This window comes from Chrysemys picta, chromosome 1, assembly GCF_011386835.1.
Source record: "Chrysemys picta bellii isolate R12L10 chromosome 1, ASM1138683v2, whole genome shotgun sequence".
Taxonomy (NCBI): Eukaryota; Metazoa; Chordata; order Testudines; family Emydidae; genus Chrysemys; species Chrysemys picta.
In genome coordinates, this window is record NC_088791.1 from 254,053,150 (window position 1) to 254,077,955 (window position 24,806).

The 24,806-nt window shown below is 40.0% G+C and overlaps 1 protein-coding gene across 4 annotated transcripts in view; it reads left to right on the forward strand.

Annotated features, from left to right (window-relative positions):
* FGF14 (fibroblast growth factor 14) overlaps positions 1–24,806 on the forward strand; it is a 648,909-nt gene that overhangs the window by 353,830 nt on the left and 270,273 nt on the right. Inside the window, exon 2 of one of the 4 annotated variants that reach the window (XM_065592270.1) lies at positions 6,290–6,329. The exons of the other annotated variants lie outside the window; for them this stretch is intronic. The gene's annotated coding sequence lies outside the window, so the exon portion shown is untranslated. The remainder of the gene's footprint in view (positions 1–6,289; positions 6,330–24,806) is intronic. 4 annotated transcript variants of the gene reach the window in all.

Consider the following 24,806-nt stretch of genomic DNA (forward strand, 5'->3'; position numbering starts at 1 on the left):
GCCAATGAATCATCTGCTCCCATAAAGGTTAGTTGTGCAGAAATAGTGCCTTTCTGACTACAGTTACATACAGTTCTGCCTGCCTTTTAGTAATTAAATAACCTGTTCAGCTCTTTCTTTGTTTTACTAGCTGGGTCAGACTATAATTTCAGCAAGTTTGCAATCCCTTCTCTTGAGGGGAGTGAGAATGTGACTGTCTAGGCCACTGTCATTGGCTGCTCCACTTACTGCTGTGCTGGTGCCTCCTCCTGGTCACTCTGGGGATTAACTCTCCAGACTGACACTCTGGTCAGTGGTCACCCCATCACACACCCTTCCCCCTCAAGACTGAAACCCATGGGTGGGCAGGTATTGTACTCTAAATCACCTACCCCGCATCTGCTGCAGCTGGATTCTCAGGTCATCCCTTTCTTGTCTTAGGCCCCTGACTATAAGTTTCAGTCTGTCCCATTTCTCCATACCACTTCTAAACTTTTCTCTCTGGGACTCTAGGTCCCTCATGACCTCTTGCAATGCCTAGCCTCTGTTTGCCAGAAGCTGGGAATGGGTGACAGGTAATGGATCACTTGATGATTACCTGTTCTGTTCATTTCCTCTGGGGCACCTGACATTGGCCATTGTCAGAAGACAGGACACTAGGCTAGATGGCCCTTTGGTCTGACCCAGTATGGCCATTCTTATGTTCTTATGCTCTGCAGCTAATATCTTTTTTCCCAGCTGGTTCACCTGTTCCACTGAATCCCCTAGCACTGTCGCTCCTGTGTTGTGGTTCATCTCTGTCTTAGTCCCTGCATTTCTCAACGTCTTCCCTGGAGGTCTTTCTCCTCCCCCCTAGTCTCACCTGCCTCATGGCTTTCTCTACCTTTCTTACAGGGTCCTTATAGGCCTCTCCTTTTCTCTCTTGCCTTTTTCCTGGCTCTCCTCCTTTTCCATGTCATGGGGTGCTCCACTAACTACTGCTCTGGCACCTCCTCCTAGTCACTCTGGGAATTAGCTCTCGAGGGTGATGCCCCCATTTACGATTTGCTCACCATCACTCCAACTCTGGTCTGCAGTTCCTCTTGCTCCTGGACCCTCAGCATCTCCTTCATGACTTAGGGCCCTGGCTAGGTCACTCAGTGTTCCCCCTTCTGAGGTTCAGTCCATCAACAGTCCTAAGCAGTCTTCCCATTCACTGCCCCGGTGCCACTCCTTCAGTGGCTGGTAGGGAAACCCAGGCCCATCCTCTACTCCAGGTTCCAGTTCAAGGACTCTCAGATCAGCAGTTATGGACTTCCTCTCTCTGCCCTCATTGCTCCTTCCCTGGACTGCTTCCTATTCTCTGGTTCCCCTTCTCTTTCTGGGTATACCAGCCCCAACATCCCTCTTCCCACAGAATGACTGCTGTGTGCGTTTCTGCAGCCTTTCCCAGTAGTCTAGTCTGTAGCCCATTACCTGGCTTTATAGGCCCTCCCTAAAGCCCCCCTGTTTGCAGTCTAATTAGCTAATTGGGCCCACCTGGTCCAATTCAGTTCTTGCAGGGCTAGTGTGGGGATCTCACCCCATCACAGATAAATTTAGTACTGAAGTATCAAACTTTCTCTTTCAAGTTCTTACAAAAATGCAAATTCTGACCTTTCCTTTTGGCCAGCCATCAGCCTCCAAAGTCTTTACTAAGTCCTAGCAAAACTGACAACCCTCCTTTGTCAGAAGAGGATTTTATTTATTTATATATTTATACACACACATACACATCACTACTTTTATTTTTCTACTTTACTTGGACTACTTTTTTCATCAGGACTTACCGGTAGTCTGCCCATGACTTTGCAGATTTTTCTCTCATTTTGTCTATCAATTCTGTTACAAGGAGAATTTGTGTTTGATACCTTCTCAATGGTGGTTGTCTGTGTGTGATCCTGGATGCAGTCGGGATGATATGGTTCCTCTCAAGTATTTGGTATTTAATAAGAGTTGAGCTCCAAATTAAGCTTTCTCCACATTTAGTGCACTTGAGATCTCTCTTGCATGTAGGTTCTCTGCTACATTGTAGTTTCCTTGAGACCTTTCCTGTTAGGGAGGTAGATTTTTCCTCCTCTCTTCTGTCTCAATCCTGCTTTGTTGAAGACTACAGGAATTTTGGCAATGACTTCAGTGGGAGCACGCGGGGGCATTAGGTGAACAGGGACCTTCACCTGCCCAGGTTGATAATTGCTATTCCATTTCTAAGTTGTCTCTGGGTACCCTGTTCCACTGTCCTGCATCTATTATGCTATTTTGCATTTTGAACAGAAATTGCACCCTGTACAGATACTGCATTTCATCTTCAAGTGAACGTAGTAGTAGTAGTATAGTTGTGATGCTGTAGCTTATACTACCAGTCAAGAGGGTACAATGAACAGCCATCTTCACTCAGAAGCAGAGAAGTTATTCCTCTCCATGAAGAATCACTTTTCATCTGGATCTGTTCCTGCACAGTCCATTCCCTTCAACAGACCCATCTATTTTGTTTTGGCTTCGAGGGTGCTATTAGGCTGGTTTCTGAGCAAAGATTTTCTTCCTTCAGTAACAATGTCTGGATACGAGCAAGAATTGTTACACATCGGTCACTTATAACACTGGGTCAGCAATGCCAGTGCTCCATCTGGTCAAGTATCCTCTTTGCCTGTGCTTAGTCCCAACGGCTTCTGTGGGGTTTCTTGCACCTCCCTCTGGGTGCAATTATGGAATAACCTGCTCATAAAGTTTCTTTCTGATTTCCATCTGGTTTATCCCCTGGAGGATTATATACTAATATTAAATATCCTAATGTAGATGTGGGTGTTCTGATGATTCAGATAAATATCTATTTTAAATAAAAAGCCAATTAAGCTCATGGCCTCCAGGGTAACTTGCAGCAACGAGTTCCCCAGGTTAATTATGGATTCTGTTAAAGATCATGATCAGTTACACATTTGTTGCTGTTCAGTTTCATTGAATGTCCCCTTATGATAGCATTATGAGAGAAGGTAAATTTACCTTCTCTAGACTATTTTATAAAGTATATCTTAATTTCCTCTCTGTAAAAACTAAACAGTTTTAAAATTTTCAGTCTCTTCTCTTACGGAAGTCTTCCCATGCCTTTGATAATTTTCATCCCTAACCTTTTGAACCTCCTTTCTTTTTTTATATTCCTTTTGAGAGAGCATGACCAGAATGAACAGGAGTACTTGTGGCACCTTAGAGACTAACAAATTTATTAGAGCATAAGCTATCGTAGACTAAAGCCCACTTCTTATGCGTCCGAAGAAGTGGGCTGTAGTCCACGAAAGCTTATGCTCTAATAAATTTGTTAGTCTCTAAGGTGCCACAAGTACTCCTGTTCTTTTTGCGGATACAGACTAACACGGCTGCTACTCTGAAACATGACCAGAATGGAACACAGTATTCCAGGGAAAGGCGTACCACTGATAGATATAGATATAATGGTATAATAATTTCAATGTTTTCTGTCCCCTTCTTTCTGAACCCTAAATTGTGTTTGCTTTTCTGACCACTCCTGAACACTGAGCAAATATTTTCATTGAGTTGGTCATAATGATGCCCAAGTCTCTTTCCTTAATGGCTCCAGTTAAATTAGTGACTGGTCACTTCATAGTTTATAATTTTGTTTCAACAAGTCTCTCAACATCTCAATCCTTGGAAATAATTCCTGTATATCAGTGGTGGGCAACCTGCAGCCCATCAGGGTAATCTGATTGCAGGCCACAAGACATTTTCCTGACATTGACCATCCGCAGGCATGGCCCCACGCAGCTCCCAGTGGCCTCAGTTTGCCATTCCCAGCCAATGGGAGTTGCGGGAAGCCGCAGGGACATGCTGGCCGCCGCTTCCCACGGCTCCCATGGGCCAGGAACGGTAAACCGCTGCCACTGGGAGCTGCGGGGGGGCCGTGCCTGTGGATGGTCAACATCAGCAAAATGTCTTGTGGCCTGCAATCAGATTACCCTGATGGGCCGCATGTGTCCCACAGGCCACAGGTTGCCTCCCATTGCTCTATATTATCTAAAAAGAGTTGTTCCACAACATCTCCTGTAGTGAACACTGAGGCAAAGAAATCCTTTTGCTTGTTTGCAATGTACTTAAATGCTTCTGCTTCTCCAGAGGACACACTGATTCTCTTGCAGCTGCCTTCCTGCTGCTGATAAATTCCTTAGATTTTTCCTCAATATATTGGGCTATTTACTCTTCAACTTGCCTCTTAACATGCCAGATTTCCATTACATTTTGCTTTCTCCTTCCTATTATCTTTACTGGTCTTGAATTACCATTTTCTAAGGGATATCTGTTTTTCCTCAAACAACGTCTTGAACCTTGTCTTTTAACGATCTTGCTTTTTCCCCCTAGCCCTCCTGCTTCTTTTTGTTTACTGGTATGACTTAGCTGTAGTATTCTTAAGTAGCTTTCATATGGAATCTAACACTTCACGTTAGACTTTTGGGTCATTTTTTTTTTATCTCCCCCTCCCCCCCCTCTGCCTTTTTTATTAATTCTCCTTTCTAAAGTTTAGTGTCTCACTGCTAGCTCTTGCTACAATCTCTTTCCCAAAGCTGTTGAACTTAATTACTATTAGTTAGTGGCATAGTTACTAAATAGTTCCTATTTGTTACACACACACACACACACACACACACACACACACACACACACACACACACACACACTATAATATTACAATAATAAACAGCTATTCCTGTGAGTAACTTAGGATTTTTATTAAGAGTAGCCTCTCCTGTTATGTGATCTAGAACCAGCTGTTCCAAGGGGCAATTTTTTTAAATGTCAAGAAATTGCTTCTCTAGAACTTGTCTTGTGACATTTGACCAGTTTATAAATGAGGAGTTGAAGGTTGCCCTTTTAAACTGTTTTATTAAGCTTACTTACCTCTTTGGTCTTTTTCTGATCTGGAAACTAGTGGTAGAACTGTGCTTGTACGTCAGTGTTCTTATGATTTGGAATTTGTTTCTAGATGTAAGTATGTGGTCCTCTCCACTCAAATGTTTCATTAGATTTTATGAAATCTTTTAGGTATAGTGCTACTTGGCCACCTCTAAAACCTAATTTGTCCTTACTGGTTGGGTTTATAGTAATTCTACCATATTTCTCCAATGCCATGTCATCTTCCATTGCCAGGCGTTATAGTTTGCCTATTTTGGGTTTTTGTGCTTCTTTGTTTAGAGCAGTTGTGTTAATGGGTAGTCTCTGAAGAAGATCTTGCTTTTTAATTACTCTTTTCAATAAGCTCCTGATTTCTTCTTTTTTTCTCCTCCCTCTCTGAGAAAAGGTCTCAGGATTCAAGAAGGCTCTTGAACTCAGCACTTCCATTTCCACTCTCCAGTGTCCCACATTCTTTATTTCACACATCTGCCTTCTTTTGAAAATATCTTCCAGGCCTCATTTTGAGCACTTCCATTTGCTTTCTACTTAAGTGGCTTTTTATTTAGTTGCCACTTTCTCTGCTAGATACATAGGTGGAGTTACTGTTTATTGAAGTGATTTATTTGCAGATATTTCCAGACCAAGTTTTTGAGTTACATCTGGATTTCATTCCTTAAGTTGTCAGACTCTCAAGTAAATCTGTTTTCCCAAAACCCAGACTGAGCATTGATTGTCATTTAGATGTTAAGAGGGCTATCAAATTTTCTTTATCCCAGGCAAAGCCTCTTTGAAATTCTAAGAAAATTTTGTTTGCTTCTATGAAAAAAAATAAGATTTTAGCAGCTTTTTAATAACAAGAATTGCTTGGTGCAGTGAAGACTCTCAGTAATTCCTACCAAAACCAGTCTCTGTTCTGGACAGTGTACTAGAGATGCTTCAGTCTCCTGGGCAAACAGAATTTAAGCAGCAACATCTGATATATGCAGGACTGGTATATGGTGCTTGCTTCATTCTTACACAGATGATTTTGGTTGAAGAGTACCACTTAAAGGAAGGCACCTCCTTATTTTCATTCCTTGCCACATCTGCTTGCTGTATGGACTCTTGTAGGATGGGAGAAGAGGGGGCATACAAAAATATAAAATTACATATTAGTAATTGTGTTTGTCATAGTCTCTCTTCTCCCATCTTCCCTCCTTACATAATCCTGGCTTTATACATAATGATATGCATCCGAATTCTGCAAAGTTTGTGCCTTACTTTTTTAAATGACTAAGGGTGGAATGAGTGGAATATTACCATATAAAATACATCCTGTGTTGACAGTCTTTTTGCCTCCTGCTTCCCAGTAGGTAGAGCTATAACGCTTGCTGTATGGAATCTTGTTTTGTAGGAAGGAAGAAGAGGAAGGACTACAACAACCACAAATAGTGGTATGTAATTTTCCCTTTCTCCTTTGTCTCTCCCTAATTATTAGCCTTATAATTGATGGTATAATATGTCTTACCTTTCTGTTTGCTGTAACTTATACTAACACTACCTTCTGGTCTCATACTGTCTAATTTGGTAAAGTGTTTTGGGGAATAGTTTTGAATGAAAGATGATGTATCAAACAAAGTTTATGCCGGATGGTAGTGACTCTTGGTCACTGCTTAGTTGAGCTGAATTTGAAAGGTGAACTAAATGAGAGAGCTCTGCATCTGCATCATTACCAGTGATCAGAGCCATTCAATCCTCCCTTTTTAGCTTTTATACAATGTACAAAAAATTGGATTTGATAGAAAATAACGGGGAGAAAAATCACCTTTTTTATTTAACAAAACTACTGGATGCAACCAGTGTTACTTTTCTGACCAGTATCAGAGGGGTAGCCATGTTAGTCTGAATCTGTAAAAAGCAACAGAGGGTCCTGTGGCACCTTTAAGACTAACAGAAGTATTGGGAGCATAAGCTTTCGTGGGTAAGAACCTCACTTCTTCAGATGCATCTGGTTCTTACCCACGAAAGCTTATGCTCCCAATACTTCTGTTAGTCTTAAAGGTGCCACAGGACCCTGTTGCTTTTTATGACCAGGTGGCACTGCAGAGCTGATACAATTATGAGAAAACAAGCTGAATTCTATTCCAGCTCAAGTAATGTAAGAAGAATTGTGAACTAAATTCCAGTTGCAGACCCTTGACTAGTGGTGATGCATAGGCCAGAAAGAGTCCAGCTTTACAAACTACAGTTTGCTTGCAGGCTAGAGGTTTAGGGGAACTACTCCACTTTTTTAACTGTTAAACTGAGAAAATTTTGATGCAGGAGCCACTGAGATACAATAAACACAGAACCTCACAATGCGATTTTTTTTTCCAGTGGTTTATTTTCAGAATAGAACAGCATTGTGCAGCACACTGCTGTGTAGTATTTGAACTGACATTTCATCCGAAGTTTCCCACATCGCGCAGCAGATGTTCTAAACTATATTTACATCCATGAGGATCACTCCTCTGTCACCACCTAATTAAAATGGTACAAATTGGCAGCATCATAGTTGGGGAGAGAGAGTGAAAAATACCTTATCAGGTTTAAACTTCAGCCAGAAATGAAGTAAGCAAAATGTAATTAAAAACTGGAAGTTAGCCTGGGCACTTAGCAAAGTGTGCCATGGGGATCACATGTGGTCAAGACATTGGATCTGAAATATGTTGTCTTCTGCAGCACAGTTTTTCCCTCCAACACTGTTCTGGGTTATTGATTCATTACTAACTTTAGAAGTAAGCTTGCCATCCAGTGAATCATCACCCCTTTCTGTCACTCACTAGATATTCCTTGGTGACCTCTCATCTAAATATTGACCAGGTTACGTTTTCAAATTCAATATGGCATTGATGAATTATGGAACAAATGTAATAAGATTTTAGTTGGAAGATAATGTCAAACTTTGACATTATCTTCCAACTAAAATCTTATTACATCTTTCATGACACACAGAATCTTCCTCTAGGACAATTAAATAACAAAGTCAGTCAGTAACTAGCTTGTACTCCTATTGGAAACTGAACATTAAGGGCCAGATCCTGAGATCCAACTGATCCATACAGAGCATGTGTGTGCAAAGCTGGCTTAAAACTCATCCTTTCACTTATCTAATTCTGGTGCGGTCGCTGTTCAAGGCTAGACCCATTGTAGTAAGGTAGAGGAAACCTCAGGCTGGTCTAGTTGATGGATTGGCATAGTATAGATGTGTCCTGGACAATCCCACTCTTTTCCCTGCCACCATATAAACAGGGAGAGGGAAGTGGCATAAGAGCCCCTCCTGCACCAGCTTCTACTGTCAGAAGATCATCCTTTCAATGGGATGACCTTTCTGGGGTGGCTTACGGCCAAGTACATGCTGCAATGTGGAGCAAAGCTGTCGCATCATGCTAGAAAATCAGTCCCTAAAACTTTATTTTAATTACATAATGACTCTGTTGTAGAAAAATATAAAATAAGATAATAGAGAACTAATTAAGATCTAGTAGTTTTATATCCATGACACTTCCTGCTGGCATTTAGAGAAAAGTTAATTACTTTTATTCCACCGCTCTTAACATTATCATTTTTTATAATTTTTCTGCACAGACATGACACTTTAATGTTCAACAAAATTGTCTGCTTAAAAAGAAACACATAGGTTTGCAAAGCAGTCGAGAAAAATCACATTTTCTCAGTCCCTAGGGAAACATGTTCACTCTGGAGTAAATCTGCAAGTGTTGCATCATTATATTTATTATTCTTCGATGTGACGGTTGGACATTAACTAAAAATAAGGACACTTGAGGGCTTTTCTCCACAAATGGCACAGATCTGTCTCTCCCAATTTCCCAACATTAACCTATCAAGAGTAATCCTTACCTTGTAGGGAAGTGGTGACCGTCTGACTTTTAGTGCTACAGTTCATTTCCATATATAAGCAATATAGATAAATGGTATTTTAAGTGTGGGTGGCTTCACTATATAGGGTCTTAGTCAAATTGGAACATGAAAGTCTGAGAGTATTGTGTCAGAAGGATGTTGCAAAATACTTGTGGTATAATAACTGTGTCTCTGAATCTTAGAGCAATTGAAACAGCATGCTAAATTGTGATGTATTTGAGTTTTCGGGGGAAGAGGTGGTGATGTGATGGTCTGCTGAGACTACAACTACTGTTTTTTAAAAAAAATGTCCTCAGGACATAAACAGGGAATTGGAAGAGGAAATGTAGATATGTTGTCCTCAAATTGCCATTTGCTATTTTTATAACTTTTCTATTCCACCTAGTGAAAGTCACTACTTGAATGAGTGGGGTTTGAGGATGGATATTTAGGTTTTGAAATGTTAAGGTGCCCAGAATTTATGGGATAGACCCTCCTGACTGCTAAATTCTCCTCTTACCATACAAGAAGCAAGAGGAGGGAAATAGTGCAAATTATCTAGAAAAGAAACCTGAAGGCTGAACTCCAAGTATTACAAGACAGGATGAGAGATAGTGTTTATGCAAATTTTGGTTGTCAAAGATGTACTTATAGCTAATTTTCTCTATTGGTAATTATAATTGTCCTGTATAAGTTTGTCATCTTTGTTTTATTGGTAGTACAATGCATGGTGGCTTTCAACCACTTTTAACTCCATTTCTTCTTTTAGCCTTAATAGAGTTATTAGTAAACCTGTTCCATTTCCCCTCCCCTTTTCTGTGCTGTTTATAATTCTAATTAATAGAGGTGGGGGAGAAGAAGATTCCTCTGACTGTCTGTGAAGGATTGGGCCTAACTTGTAATGACCTTTACAGCTGGACCTAGACTGGTGCTTGCAGATCCAGCTCCCTCCCTGGACAAATCCTGTCTGGGGCCCTCTCACAGCACCCAGGCAGGATAGTCTCCAGTCAGATTTAATTGTTGTGGATTTTGTTTCAAGTCTTCTTAGTGAAAACAGGATCAAAGCCTCATAGCCTTTTCCCACAAAGTCTGTACAGGTTAGTCCTTCCTCCCCCCCTAAGTCTGCCAGTACCGGATTTACCATGGTGCCACTGGCAGCGGGCCCACGGTCCAAAGGGGCCCTGGCCCGGCATGCTTTTCTCTTCCCCCTCCCGTTCCTACGGGGGCAGGGGGCAGAAGCTTGGTCCTGCCGGCTCCTGCTGCAGCAGGGCAGGCTCCGCCAGCAGCCAAGCTCCCCCTCCCCCGCACCTTCCCCCAGTGTGCTAAGTTCCCGCCCGTCCCCCTCTCCCGCCCGCTTCCTACCGCCAAACAGCTGATCCTCCTTGCGAGGGAGGGGAAAGCTAATTAGCCAACAAGCTGCAGGCTCCTAACCCCAGAGTAATACTATCCCTTATACCTTCACGCTGCCCTTTAAAAACACTGTGCAATTCTAGAGACAGAGAACCCTTAGCTCTAGGCTTGATATTCAAATGGAAGAGAGGTTAATTTGGATCAGTGCATTACCTTTACAACTTTCTGTCCAAGAAAGGGTAAACCATCAACATATTATGACCTCTTTGGGGGGGGGTCTGCAGGAAGAAAGCCATGCTAGATACTCAGAAGTGCATCCCAAACTAACAGAGCCTGATTCTTTTCTCTGAACATTATTTTAAAAACCGATAGAACTTCATTGATTTTAATGGAGTTTTTCTTGACTGTCACCAGTGTAGTTGGAAGAACAATCAGACCTATTGTCTGTAGTTGCACTGAGATGTTCTCTTTAGTGTCACGTTGCTAATGTTCCTAGGAGAAAATCAGAATGAAAGAAAGATCAAATAAAAGGAGGATTATAGAGAAGGAAAATAGCATCTTAACAGTCATTGATTTCTATTAAAGAGAAATCAAACAGTTGGTAGGTGATGTGCTGAACCCATGTATCAGAAACAGCATGCTTACAGCGGCCTACATATCTTGCACTCAGCATTTGATTTTTGCTTTTCCTTGTTTATATGGAAGACAACTTGATATCCTTTTGTACCTCAAACTGCTGTGTAGGATGGAATAAGACAAAGTACCATAATGTCAGTTGTAGCTTTAGGGTCATGATGAAGTGTTTTATAATTAGCAAGGTGAAAATAGTACCCAACATGACCAAACTGAGTATGGAATGTATGTAAATATCATCATTCCTTGTAGGGAGCCTCTTCCATCACTCAACACCTATACCAGATAAGAAGCAGAGTTGATGGTCTCAGAAAGGGCTTCTGTTTAATCTTTCACAGCTGGAAATATGGTCAGAGTGTGAGAATAAGAGATTGGGGTTTTGGGGGGGGGGGATAGCTTATTTTTAACTCATCATTAATTTATTTTATTCACATCTTTTATCCAAAGAAATGTGTAGATTTTAGTGTATTGATGGTCTTGTCCATGTCACTTTAATGTTTTATTTCCCTGAATTGTGACTTTTGCTGTTAAATTTTCTTTATAAAATATGTCAAAGTGGGAGAGGGAGGGTGGAAGGAAGTCTTTTAAATAGAAGTGACCACAATGTGTCCACTGAAAAGAACTATGAATCTAATACATATGATCTTAAAAATTAGCTAATTCCACACCAAGGATAATAAATCTGGAAAAATGACCCCCAATGGTGTCTAAAGCAAAAAGCAGGTAAATGATCTCAAGAGACAAAAACTTTTTTCTCTTGGAAAAAGAGGCAAAGGGAAGTGTGTGGGCCTCACTGACCTTTTCCTATTCATAAAGCATCTTATTCCATTTCCCAGACAATAAATTAGATAGTCTTTGGGGCAAGATCATTACTAACCTCGCAAACAACTTCTTCCCAGCTTCCACACCAAAGCCACCGCCTCCTCCTCAAAGGCCTTCAAAATACTTTTAAAATAAAATTGTTTGAAGCCTTTCATGCAGGAAGTTTTCAGTTAGCCTTACTAAGCAAAATTTTAACTCGTATTTTAATTTCTAATATATTTTCAGAATATGAAATGGTGCATTATAGGAAAAAGCACTTGCAATTTAAAGTGCAGTTATACTTTGAGAAATAACTCAATTAACATACTATGGGGGTCCTTGTTTAAGGGTGACCTCAGGGATTCTGAGCACTCTTGGTTCTTACTGAAATCAATCATAGGGCAGCATTGGACCTATGAAATCTTTATTACTGGTGATAATGAGCCTTAAGGAATCTTATTTGAAGGAATTGAAGGATTTTGGAATCTTGCAGGATCAGGCCTTTATTGTCTCAACGATTTCCATATTAAATGTGCTTAGTTTAAAAAATGTTTTTAATGGCTGTCAACCCTGCAAACTCCAGTCTGGGATCTGAGAGTCAAGCTGGGTATTTTCTGGCTCAGTATTGGCATCATCAGTAAAGACTCTGCAAGCCAAATGCTGCCGTTATTGTTCTCAAATGATGGCCATAGTTGCCTGTGCAACTTCAGTGTGTGCATGTAATTTGAAGACCGTTGGGTTTCACAGATAGTCCTACGAATGAAACTTTAACAATTCTCTTGGTAATTTGAGTCAGAAAAAAATCCAGTTCACTCTCCCAGAAAACTGATGGCTCATTTAGTCTGACATTATTAAAATCTATTCACTAACCACCAAAGGCCTGGGATGTGACTTTTGGATAAAAAGGGGCCCATTTTACATAGTCAATTTTCAGAATACAGCCATAGTTTAAAATCTCAACTCCTGGATATTTTTCTGACTATTCAAGGGTGATGGTGATGGGGAAATCAATAGCAATAGGTGGGCTGGAATGAGCAGTCTGGATGAAGGCAGTTGGTAGTGACAGATGACAGCTGGTTGGAAGCTGTGGCTTGTCTAGCCATCATAGGCAAGGAACTGCAGCTGCGTGTTGCCTGGCACTGAGGAGAAGTCTTGCACCAGCTGGTATGACAGCCAGACAGGCCAATTCTCTAAAGCCAGAGCTGCAATGGGAGTTTTGTTTATAAAAACTACTCTTGATGTACCACTTAATAGTGTGTCAGGCCTGAATGGTTATAAAGACACATTACAACCAAAAACTCCATCAGACATTGCCTTTTTTCACATGGCAAATACAAAAATAAAAATGTCTGTTTATAAAGTGCGCCTGATACAGGGCCAGATTTGGCACATGCTAAATCCTCTTTGTACCATGCTGACAGCAGGAAGGAGACTTCAGTCAAATGTGCATAGTCTACTGAGGACCATTGCACTAGCCAGAATGACCACGGTTGATAGCATGGGATCAGGCATTGTAAAATGAAGTTCCAGATTTGGCTCAATCCTGCAAGTGCAGAAAAGGAGACTTCAGTAGGGTTGCCAATTCTCCTGGAGTCTCCAGGAATTAAAGATTAATCTTTAATTAAAGATTATGTCATGTGATAGAATATCAGGGTTGGAAGGGACCTCAGAAGGTCATCTAGTCCAACCCCCTGCTCAAAGCAGGACCAATCCCCAGACAGATTTTTGCCCCAGATCCTTAAATGGCCCCCTCAAGGATTGGGTTTAGGAGGCCAATGCTCAAACCACTGAGCTATCCCTCCAGGAATACAGGACCAACCAAAATTGGCAACTCTACACTTCAAGCTGCCCTTCAAGCTGGGAGTTATCAACATTCTCAGATGCAATGATGTAATCTAGAATTATTCATATATTTATAAGGCCAGAAGGGGCCTTAAAGATAATCTAATCTGACCTCCTGCATAACACAGACCACAGAATTTCACTCAGTGATTCTACATCAAGCCCAACAACTTGTTGAACAAAGGTACAATTTTCAAAAGCTCTTAAGTCCCATTAACTTTCAATCAGACTTGAACTCCCAAGTGCCTTTTAAAAATGGGACTTAGGCTCCTAAGTCACATAGTCACTTTTGAAAAATTTATCCCTAGACAAAAGACATCCAGTCTTCTTTTGAAGACTTCAGAAGATAGGGAATCCATCACGTTCCTTGGAAACTTTTCCAATGGTTAATTATCCTCACAGTTTAAAAAAAAGTGTCTTATTTCTAGTTTATATTTGCTTCAACTTCCAGCCATTGGCTCTTGTTATGCCTTTGTCTACTAGATTAGAAAGCTCTGTACTATTGGGTATATTCTCTCTATCTATGTACTGAGTGTTGCCCAATTCAGTACTCCTCCTTGACAATCTCAGTCTGGAGCCAAGGATGAACTGGACATCCTCAGTGGTGGGTGGGAGAGGATTTGAAAAAGTGTGAATCGATCATAACATGAGTGAAGCTCGCGCAGGCAGGATAGGTACACCAGAATTTACGTTCTTGAAACCTGTCCCAGAACTTAAGGGAAAGGCATGAATGGATAGTTTGGTAAATACCTATGCAGACTCAGTGACATTTTAACAAATTTGCAAGTCTATTGCTTTACTAAATTACTAGTAAATTTACTCTTTTTAATTATTAGAGCCTAGATTTAATTTACTTCTGAGTGAAACTCTTAATTGTGATGGTTGTGGTGTTTTGTGTAGAGGCCGAAGTCTTAGTGGCAGATAGGGAAATATGACAAGATGAACCTGTGATGTCAGTAACTCGCTAGCCACTTCTCTTTATTGGTGGTTTCAGAACACCCTTCTCAATTCAAGATCAGACACTCAAAGTAGAGCTGGTTGAAAATGAGAATTCTGTTCTGGGGGAAATTCTGACATTTCAAAATATCTCCTTATCCTGAATCAGAACAAAAGTTGAATTTTTTTCTGTAAAATTAACATACAGAAACATTTTCATTTCAGAAACTTCAAAATGAACTAAAGTCATTTGTTTGACTGGAAGGTCAAAACACACTTCAAGTTAATGGCTTCTTAAATGGGGGGCACTTTTTATGTAAACTAAATACATCGGCTATATAATCTGACCCATTGATTTTGGGATAGTAAAACAATCACTTGGTGCCCATGTAGAAGGGATCCTGATGATCAGAGTAACTTTCATTTTCACATCAGTCCAGTCTGGCTCATCTTCATTATATTCATTGTATCATATGATATGATTCACACTTTTTCAAATCCTCTCCCACCCACCACTGAGGATGCCCAGTTCATCCTTGGCTCCAGACTGAGATTGTCAGGGATGAGGACTGAATTGGGGAACACTCAGTCTGTCTCTTTCTGCTGAGTGCCCTTTATCTTATTGAAAGTAGAGCAGTAATTATGATTTCATTATTTCCATCTGGTGTACTGAGGCTGTGATCTCATGCATCATTAGGGCAGTTGTCTCCCAAACTAAAATGAAAGCCAAAAGTTTCCCAGTCCCCACATGTGATAGCTTTGGCAATAAAACTTTTCTGTCTTTTTAACAATATAACCTTTTGCCATTTGTTTGCTATGACTTAATTGGTGTATGCAAAGTCTGATGCAAATAAAGGTGGGTGGAAAACATTTCACCCTTTTGAGTAATTTGAAAAATAATCCCTGCACACTTAAAGCCAGCTGGGGAATTGACAAATTGGAAACTTAGTGACTAGGATTGTTTTTGTGCAAGAAGGATATCCACCAAAAACAGTTAAGTCACTGGAGTCCTATGACTTGACTTGCAGAGATTCTAACTCAGCACCTGAAACTGAAGTCAACGGGAGCTGGGGATGCTTAGCCCCTCTGAAAAGCAGGCCATTTGTGTGTATTATTCAGTAGCATTTTCACTCAAGCAACAAAGCTGCCAATGCCAGATGGTGATGGATGCTTTACTACATTAGGAGATGCTAACCAAGATGCATTTAGGATGTGAGTTGTTACTATAGTAACAGGATGTGAAGCTTTTCAAAATGAAATACATTTAAAATATGTCATCATTAATTTATGCTACATTATTAAAGGAACAGCTCTATGAAAAATAGTAATTTTTGGATAGATTTTTCTTCTCAAAATGAATGTTATGCTTAAGTAGCATATACAGAACCATGTCACAACTTTCTTTTGCTGGCTCCCCAGGAATCTGAGCACACACAGTGGCTGTCTGTTTGTTTATACTTTTTTTCAAGGTCAGTTATTTCTATGTGCTCTCTGCCCACTTTTGTTCTCACTTTCTCTTTCATCCTGTCCTGTCCCTTTTCCCCTATAAAACTGAATAGAGCATGACATTTTTTCTATAATATTTTTGGACCATCATAGAGCAGGGATTAATTATGATTATTAATTATGTTTGTATTATGGTAGTTCCAAAGGGTCCTAGTCAGGGATCCAGCATCCCATTGTTCTAGATACCACCCAAACACGTACGAAAAAAGACAAACTTTACCCTAAAAATCTTTGTTACAAGAGACATAACAGGTTGACAAAAGGAATAAACTGGAAGAGGGGCAAGGTGGAGTATGGGGTAATGGTTAAGCAAGTATATTTTGGTTCGGTAAGCACTGGACACTGTATATTATCTGCCTGGACAGAAATGTCATTCCTTCTTAAATGGTCTAAGTTTTTAAAAGTACTTCTTACAGAACCCCATTTGTTTCACCTCTAGTGAATTCTACAGAATTTTTCCAGAAGGGTACCCTGGGCTGGGAGGGTGGGAACAAGATTTCTCTCAGAAGCAGTCATCCATTACTACTTGTTGTAAAGGCAGGCTATGACATGGTAAAACAGCTAGGAAAGGGTTAAAGTTACTTGTCATGTGATCTAGCAATGAACATAAGGTCAGGTAGTGTCCCCTTTCTGGGGGCTGAGAGAGGCAAGGGAAAGCCTGTGGGGACTGCAGCCTCTGCTGGTCAGGACAATTGCTTTGTTTTGTGTTTGTACTTTGTACCATAATTTGTGCCTTGAGGTAAGGGCCTGAAACTGACTCAGGCATGGGCACTGGCTCTTTCCTGGTCTGGGGAGGTTGGCCACCAATTTACCGCAATGTAGCATCTCTTCCCCTACCATTGGGACCAAATCTTCTTTGTTTCTCACCAGCCTGACCATGTGGTGCAGTGGTGGGCAACCTGTAAACATTGTCTTGTGGTCCACCAGTGGATTACCCTGTTGGGCCGTATGTGGCTCGTGGGCCGCAGGTTGCCCACCACTGCTGTAGAAGCAGAGCGAAAGAGTAAGTTTTCCTAAACAAACAGAAGTTGTAGTTCTAATTTCTTATTTTTCATTGAAAATTAAAATATTTTACAGACATTCCTACATGGACCAAACAAATATATGCAGTTCAAAGAACTGCAATACTCAGACATGTGTAGATCTCTCATGAATATACATAGCATATCATATTTAATTAGATTTTGGTGTTTGGATAGGTTCGGCAAAATCTCCTAAGGAAACCATGCAGACTACTTATGCACCAATCATAAAGTATTTTACCACTAAAGATTAGTTCTGCATTTCAGGAATATTAAAGATTACATCAATTCTGTGCTTAAGCTCAATACTGGGCAAGCTCAAATTAAAAGGAAGCTCAAGTTTCAGAATAAGTGAAATAAAAAAAGTTTGAAAGAAACCAGGATATCTGTTCCTCTTCTTCTCGGTGTTATATGTGAGACTTTTCAAATCCTTCTCAGATGTATCTCTGCTCTGCTCTTTAATAAATTCCTTCCATGATGAATTAAATCTGTAATTTTTTTTTCTAATTCACTGTGTATTAGGTGTTACTGTGAAGCTATCTCAGCCACCTATAAATACCAGTATTTTATTGCAGCATCTACGTCACTTATCCATCTGTATAATATCAGCTTACAATACTGAGAGGGTGTGGGTATTTGTGGTTTTATAAATATTATATGAGCACTTTAGCTTTATGTAATTATACTGCATAAAGGTCCTTGAAGGAACACTCTATATCGTTCTCTTTGTGATTGAAACTGAGAAGCTAGCAACTCTACTGCCTTTTCCTCCTGGATCAAAATGTTTTGCTTTTCACCATTAAATATATATGTCTCTGTGTGTGTATACACACACAACATATTTAAATACATATTCCACTTGCTAATGAAAAGCAAATGTAGCTTTGTATCCTTCTGTTCTCTATTTCTGTCACGTTTTGGTTGCTACATTTTAACACTACTAAAATTTAATTAGTTTGATATTTTTTGTTGTTGTTGGTTGTTTTTTTGAGTAAGTGCTCCAGGTTGGATATGTTTTACCTCTTCTACCTCCCCCAATAGTGAGTAGTCTGTTTTCTGTGACTGGACCAGAGTAAAGATCCCAAATACAGTTCAAGACTAAAAGTATCCTAAATATTTTTTTATTTTTCTCTTACTTCTTATTTTTAATTTGATAGAAAATTATCAAACACATTTGTAGCTTAGACTACACATTGTTTCACCTAAGTATGCCAAAGACTTAGCATTTCAGTAGTTAAGTTGAGGAATAAAAACTTTCATTCTGAGGGTAGGGTGACCAGACAGCAAATGTGAAAAATTGGGACAGGGGGTGGAGGGTAATAGGAGCCTATATAAGAAAAAGACCCCAAAATCAGGACTGCCCCTATAAAATCGGAACATCTGGTCACCCTATCTGGGGATAGGATCCTGGATCCATTGAAGTCAATAGCAAAACTCCCATTGACTTCAATGGGACAGGACTTCACACTGGAGGTTGTTGTCTAAGTTTCTGTATCTCTCCCTAGATGGACAGCTATGTACCTACTACACAGATCCTCTGTGAACTTGAAGTGTCTTTCACAGGGTACCCTCAGTTATAGGTTTCTTTTCAAGCTGTAAACAGCTTCCATTGCTTAAGGTCTTTTAATGAGAAATGTAATGGCTCCCTTTCCATTGAAACAAAATTGAAAAATACATATGGTCTACTTTCATGACAAGGTTTTGTTGAGCTCTTTCCACCTATCATATCCCCCTCAAAGTCCACTTTGAAAATTCACCTATGCAGGTTCTCTAACACAACCTTTCTTTCCATGCAGCTTGGTCAGAAGTCTTTTTGTATAGCTTTTCCTGTCCACATTTCTCAAAGTGGATACTGCCTGTGTGGTTGAGTAGAGAAATAAGTATCCTACCTTTAATTGCACAATATGGAGTGCAAATATTCTTTCCTGAACTTCATTTTTTCTTATGTTCCACAGGAACAGAGAATGTGTAGGCCATGCTTGTGGGGCAGAGGACTGTGTGCTTGGGCAAATGGACTCTCAGGGGACTAAAATCATAAATTAACAGCTGTATTGTTACTCTAACCATTCATTACGGGTGTGTGTGTATATGATGCAGAAACACATGAGCATGAACTTACCCATAGATTTGCAGGGTAGTTGTGGTCATGTCGGCCCTGAGATATTAGAGACATGGTCGGTGAGGTAATATATTTTATTGGACCAACCTCTCTTGGTGAGAGAGACAAGTTTTCAACATCCCCCACAACACTCCTTTCAAGATCCATGGATTCTACACTTGTCTATCACAATGTGTACTCAATGGCCCACTAATAACTATGTGAGTGAAACTAGACAATCTTGAATGAACTCAGACAGGAAAAACGACAAAAGACAAACACCCAGTCACCCGTGGGTGAATACTTTTCACAAAGTGATTACTCTGTATCTGACTTATCAGTTCTCATCCTCAAAGGAAACTTTCAAAAGACAAACCTAGGAGCTTACATTCATCACTCTTCTAGACACTAAAAATCATGGACTGAACAGAGACACTGGATTTATGGTTTATTACAACAATCTGTAACCCACTAACCCCCTCTTTTTGTCCTATGACCGCAGAGGTGTTAATGGGTCACTCTACCTTGAATGGTCCCTTACAATATGTGCTAACCATCTATGCTAAATAACCTGTTCCACCTTGCATTTTGCTGTGATACTTGGAGGGCCTTTCCCAGATCTGAAGCAGAGCTCTGTGTGGCTCTGAAGCTTGTGTGTCTTACCAACAGAAGTTGGTCTAATAGAAGATATTACCTCACCCCCCTTGTTGCTCCCCATCGCTTTATATTAGTCTTAAATTTTGTAACTTTTAAGGAGAATCATTTGCATGCACACTTAATTATAATAGCCACATTTTTGAAAATGTAGCCTCATCTTAAAATAACACATTTTTCTTACATTTATTTTAATTTGTAATATGTATTGTTGTAAAATGATTGCCACTGCTTCTTGCAATGGAACAATACATATATTCAAACTGTATAATACAACACAGTCAATACAATACTGTGCTATCTACCATGCAGGCCTGCAAACACAAGCAAAATGAACAAAATGCATGTCTTGCTGAATCAAATAGTATATGAGGTAGGACTTCAGTGATCAGGAAATTGGAAGTGGATTTGGAAGACTTTTCCTTCTAGGTCAGAGGAATGAATCTAATCCAGTACTTAATAAAAGTTGCACATTTGATGACTGCATGATGCTTGCGAGGAATGAGATGGTTGCCTCAGATTACTCCTGAGTGATCAAGTGTCCATATCACAAACAATGCCACCTTTGTTTGGCATTAATTGGCACATTGTTAAGAAGGTAACACTGCCTGCGGTGATTCAAAAGCAAGAGTACCAACCTCAGGGCAGACTGTTAGGAAGCAGAGCAAAAGCCCCAAATAGCCTTAACATGGAGTCACAGACAGTCCCCTTGGGTACTCCGATCTATCTTGCCACCCAGGTGAGAATACCTTTTGGATAGATGTTCCCTTACACCAAGAATCATAGCAGTATTCAGGTTACTCCCAATCCCAAAGGACCAGTCACTTAGCCCAGATCAGCTGCACCTTAGGTCTCACACCAAAGAAAATGCTTATACCCAACCCTATAATAAATTATATACAGATTTATTAAATGGGAAATTGAAATCAGAGTTATTTACAAGGTTAAAGCAGATAAACATAGATACTCAAATGAGTTATAATCTTAAATTTCAAAAGGTGGTAAAAGCTTCTATAATCAGCAAGCTCTATAGGTCCTTCAGGACTAACAGAGGCTAAGAAGTTGGGGATCTCTTGCTTATGCCTAGAAACACTTTGGCCCCTAGAGTCCAAGCAGCATAGAGATAACAAATTCCTTTTGTTTGGGGTTTTTATCCCCTTCCTGTCACGTGTTCTGACCTGCAAACTCAGCTGATGTGTAAAGTCCACTTGCGTGACGCTTCTTCATGGGGAGGAGAGCAGGACAAGTCTTTTATCTTCTTGTTGATGGAAATTCCAGTTGCAATGTCCCACAATAGCCCATCTGGTATCGATGGACCTTTCCTTTTGGGAAGGGCACAACATCTTCTGTTGCAGATCAGCCCTTCACACTAATTAATGTCTCTCTCCTGTCTGGTTCTTTACACAGCCACAGAGGTTCACACTACAACTGTTCAAATATTACCTTACATATGGGATACAGATGTTATAAGTGCAATTAATGCATGCAGCAACTCACAAGTATTTAATAAAGTCTAAACATTAAGCACGTTATTATATTTCTAATACCGGTTATAACATTACTAACACACAGCTGAGCCAGACTGATTCTAGCTACGTATTTGTCAGTGTTCAGTTGAGATACAGGAACCTTTACATGAGCTGACGCCTGGTCTGCCAGTCTCACAGACAATATCCACAAATCTTTGGCTTCTGTGATGAAGCAGAAGTACCAATTCATTTCTAGGAGCTTCATCAACGGCACAGTTTAGGCACAGCAACATGTGTAAATCTGAACAGTTTCTGCCTGTTCTAAGAATAAATTAAAAGCATTATAAAATAAAATATTCTGTCATTCCTTTTTGTGATTGCTATAATCATTTAACAAAAATTGGATAGTATTCTAATCAGCTCTAGCTTTTGAACTCTCTAACTAGAAAGCCGACTTCCCTTCTGCCATGAGTTTTGTGTCCTTCATGAAATAAATTATATGTCACCAAGAGCAATATCAAGTATATGAGATTTCTTGTTTTGCCATTTACTCATAAGGAAGAGTTTCTTTATGAATCTTTAAAACTTGTTTTGACAGTAAGTGACTTGTTTCATATTAAATATCAGTTTGAAAATGGTTTAGAATGAAAGTGTAATTGCATCTTTGACAAAATAATGTTGCTATTGTAATATTGTAATATAACACTAAAATAGGGCTCTATAAAATTACCACTGAATTGAGTCTGAAAGTCTTTGCATTTGTTGGATAGGACAGAGTTTAAACTAAAAGTTTGTCAATCAGATTAGAATTTGTTAATTATTTATTTGTATTGTCATCATGGAATTGAACCTCCATTGTGCTTGGATATCGACTGGGGCCCCTGAAGAATTTAATTGTAGGTGCCACATGTTCTGCAGTGCAGTACTTTGGCTTGCTAGCTCAGAATCAACCTTTTTGTGGCTAAGTTTTTTATACAACTATATACACATCAGTTATAGCAACAAACTGGGTGCTATTACGTTAATCCTTTGGAAATAGATGTTCCTTTAATACAGGGGTCGGCAACCTCTGGCACGCAGCTCACCAGGGTAAGCACCCTGGTGGGCTGGGCCAGTTTGTTTATCTGCCGCGTCGGCAGGTTCGGCTGATCGCAGCTCCCACTGGCCGCGGTTTGCCGTCCCAAGCCAATGAGGGCGGCGGGAAGCGGCTTGGGCCGAGGAATGTACTGATCATGGCTGCTGATATATATCAGTGGTACAAGGTTCTCTGCATCTAAAGACCCACATATTTTTTTAAGTTCACATGTACTTTTCCACATTTTTGCTGTTGTAGGTACATAAACCCTGATGAGCACACACAAGTCAGCGTTATGTGGGCTCAAACAGGTGTGTGGGCATGAGCACAAAATCACTGACTTGGGCATGCATCAGGTGTGAAATCTTGGCCCCACCGAAGTCAATGGGAGTTTTGCCATTGACTTGAACGGGGCCAGGATTTTACCTCAAGTGTTTACCCTCTCAACTTCAATGTATATAGGCTGATGCAGCTAAAATATTACAGTATGTACTAATTCATTGGAACACAGTGTACTGGCAGAATTGCCTTATTAAGATGCTACACAGGAAACTAACTTAGTCTCCTTCTTACTTGCCAAGATGAGCATAAACTAACCTAGTACCAAATAGTTTAATAGGGAGTTATCAGGTGTTAAACACTTGAAATTCTAAGGTCTGACTGTATCCTCAGCCAAGTACAGCAGAGTTCTAGTGCTTTGGTCAAGGATGGTGGTTTTCCCATGGTGCATAGCCAAATTGTTCCAGTTTATGGAGTTTACATGCTGTGAGCTGGATGCTCTTTTCCATTACGTCATTGATTTATTGGTTTTCTTAATATTCTCAGGGTTTCTTTATGGGTTCACTGTTAATGACCCAGAAGTGATAAAAAGCTAAACATGAGGTTGTATATGGAATCCTACTATTTGTGCATGTGCTTTGTAATACATTCTTTAATTATCTCATGCTGTTTCTCAACTAAAGCATTTTTTCTAAAATGTTATATATGTGTCTAGCATCTTGTAGTGTTGTGTTCTACTGTGGGTATACCAGTCAAGATCTATGAATGTCATTTATATGAAAATTATATTGGCCAAGATTTTCAAAAATTGGTGCCTAAAGTTAGCTTAACCTCACATTTAAACCCCTAAATAAAGGTCCTATGAAAAGCCCATTTAATGAGAGTATTTCTACTGACTACAACAGGTAGTCAACATGTACTCCGTGATTTGATTTTCAAGTAACCATCCACTTTACATTGACTTGAATGGGAGCAGTAGGGTGCTAAGCACCTTTGGAAATCAGGTCATTTATTTAAGTGCCTTAATATGGCCATTATTTAATTGAATCAAGTAATAACCCCTTCAGCCTGGAAACATACAGTTTTAACTTACAATTCTAATTGGGCAACTCCATTGATTTTTCTGTATTTCAAATCAGTAAAGTAATAATGTAAATTCTGTACTAGAATCTCACTCACTAAACAGTTAAATAGATTTTAAAGAAAGTACATCTGACAATTTTGAAAGAAAGAAACTAGTATTTGGACTTTGACACATTTTGAGGGCTGGTGATCTGAAAACACAAAATAGTTGTATTTCTACATCACAGGCCTATTTAAAAAAGACACCATAAATATACACTCTCTTTACAACAACTGTGTTCTTCTCTGCAAAACAGTTTGAGATACTCCAGTAATAATATAGATACTGGGACTTTCTGACAATTAAATTAGTTTAAGAATTAATGGGGGTGGGGGGGAAGGTTGTGGAAAACAATGAGTGATGATTGAAAAATAGTAGCTGATCATATATTTTAAGACTGTATTATGATGCATATGCACAAGGGGCAGATTTAAGGTTGTGCGAGCAATCTTGGCTGTGGCAGTTCCTGATTTATGAGTGCTTAATTGTACAAACTTGACTTTCTCTTTCTGTAGTCTTTATCTAAAGTGTGTCTGTATAGCATATAAAGCTATAACGATGAAATATATCTACTTGTAGAGTGAAAAAGTGAAGTGGGATAGAATGTTTGAAGACAACGTCTTAGATTCTTATTGTTGACTTAGTCAGTTTTTCAGCAGGGGAGCAACTGTCTTCTCTGTAATCATAAATACCAGTTTGCAGATTTTTATTATGCCTTTCTTTAAAAAAATCTCTTATCCTAAATGCATTTGCATTGACTGTTTTGAGGATTTATTTTTGCTTACAGTGCCCTCATCTGTAGTTCAGGGACAATTGCAGAACTCTAGCAGTATAATTGGCACCTATGTTGGCTCTATGTTTGGATCTTAGGGCAGGTCTTCACTACCGGGGGGGGGGGCCCGATTTAATATACGCAAATTCAGCTACGCGAATAGCGAAGCTGAATACGACCTATCGGAGCAGACTTACCCCGCTGTGAGGACAGCGGCAAAATCGACTTCCGCGGCTCCCCGTCGACGGCGCTTACTCCCACCTCCACTGGTGGAGTAAGAGCGTCGATTCGGGGATCGATTGTCGCGTCCCGATGAGACGTGATAATTCGATCCCCGAGAGATCGATTTCTACCCGCCGATTCAGGCGGGTAGTGTAGACCTAGCCTGAGCTGCCTAAGAAATCACCTTTCTCTATGTACTGTTCTGATAGCTGGGAACGGCTAATGTGCTCCAGCTGACATGTTGTGCTA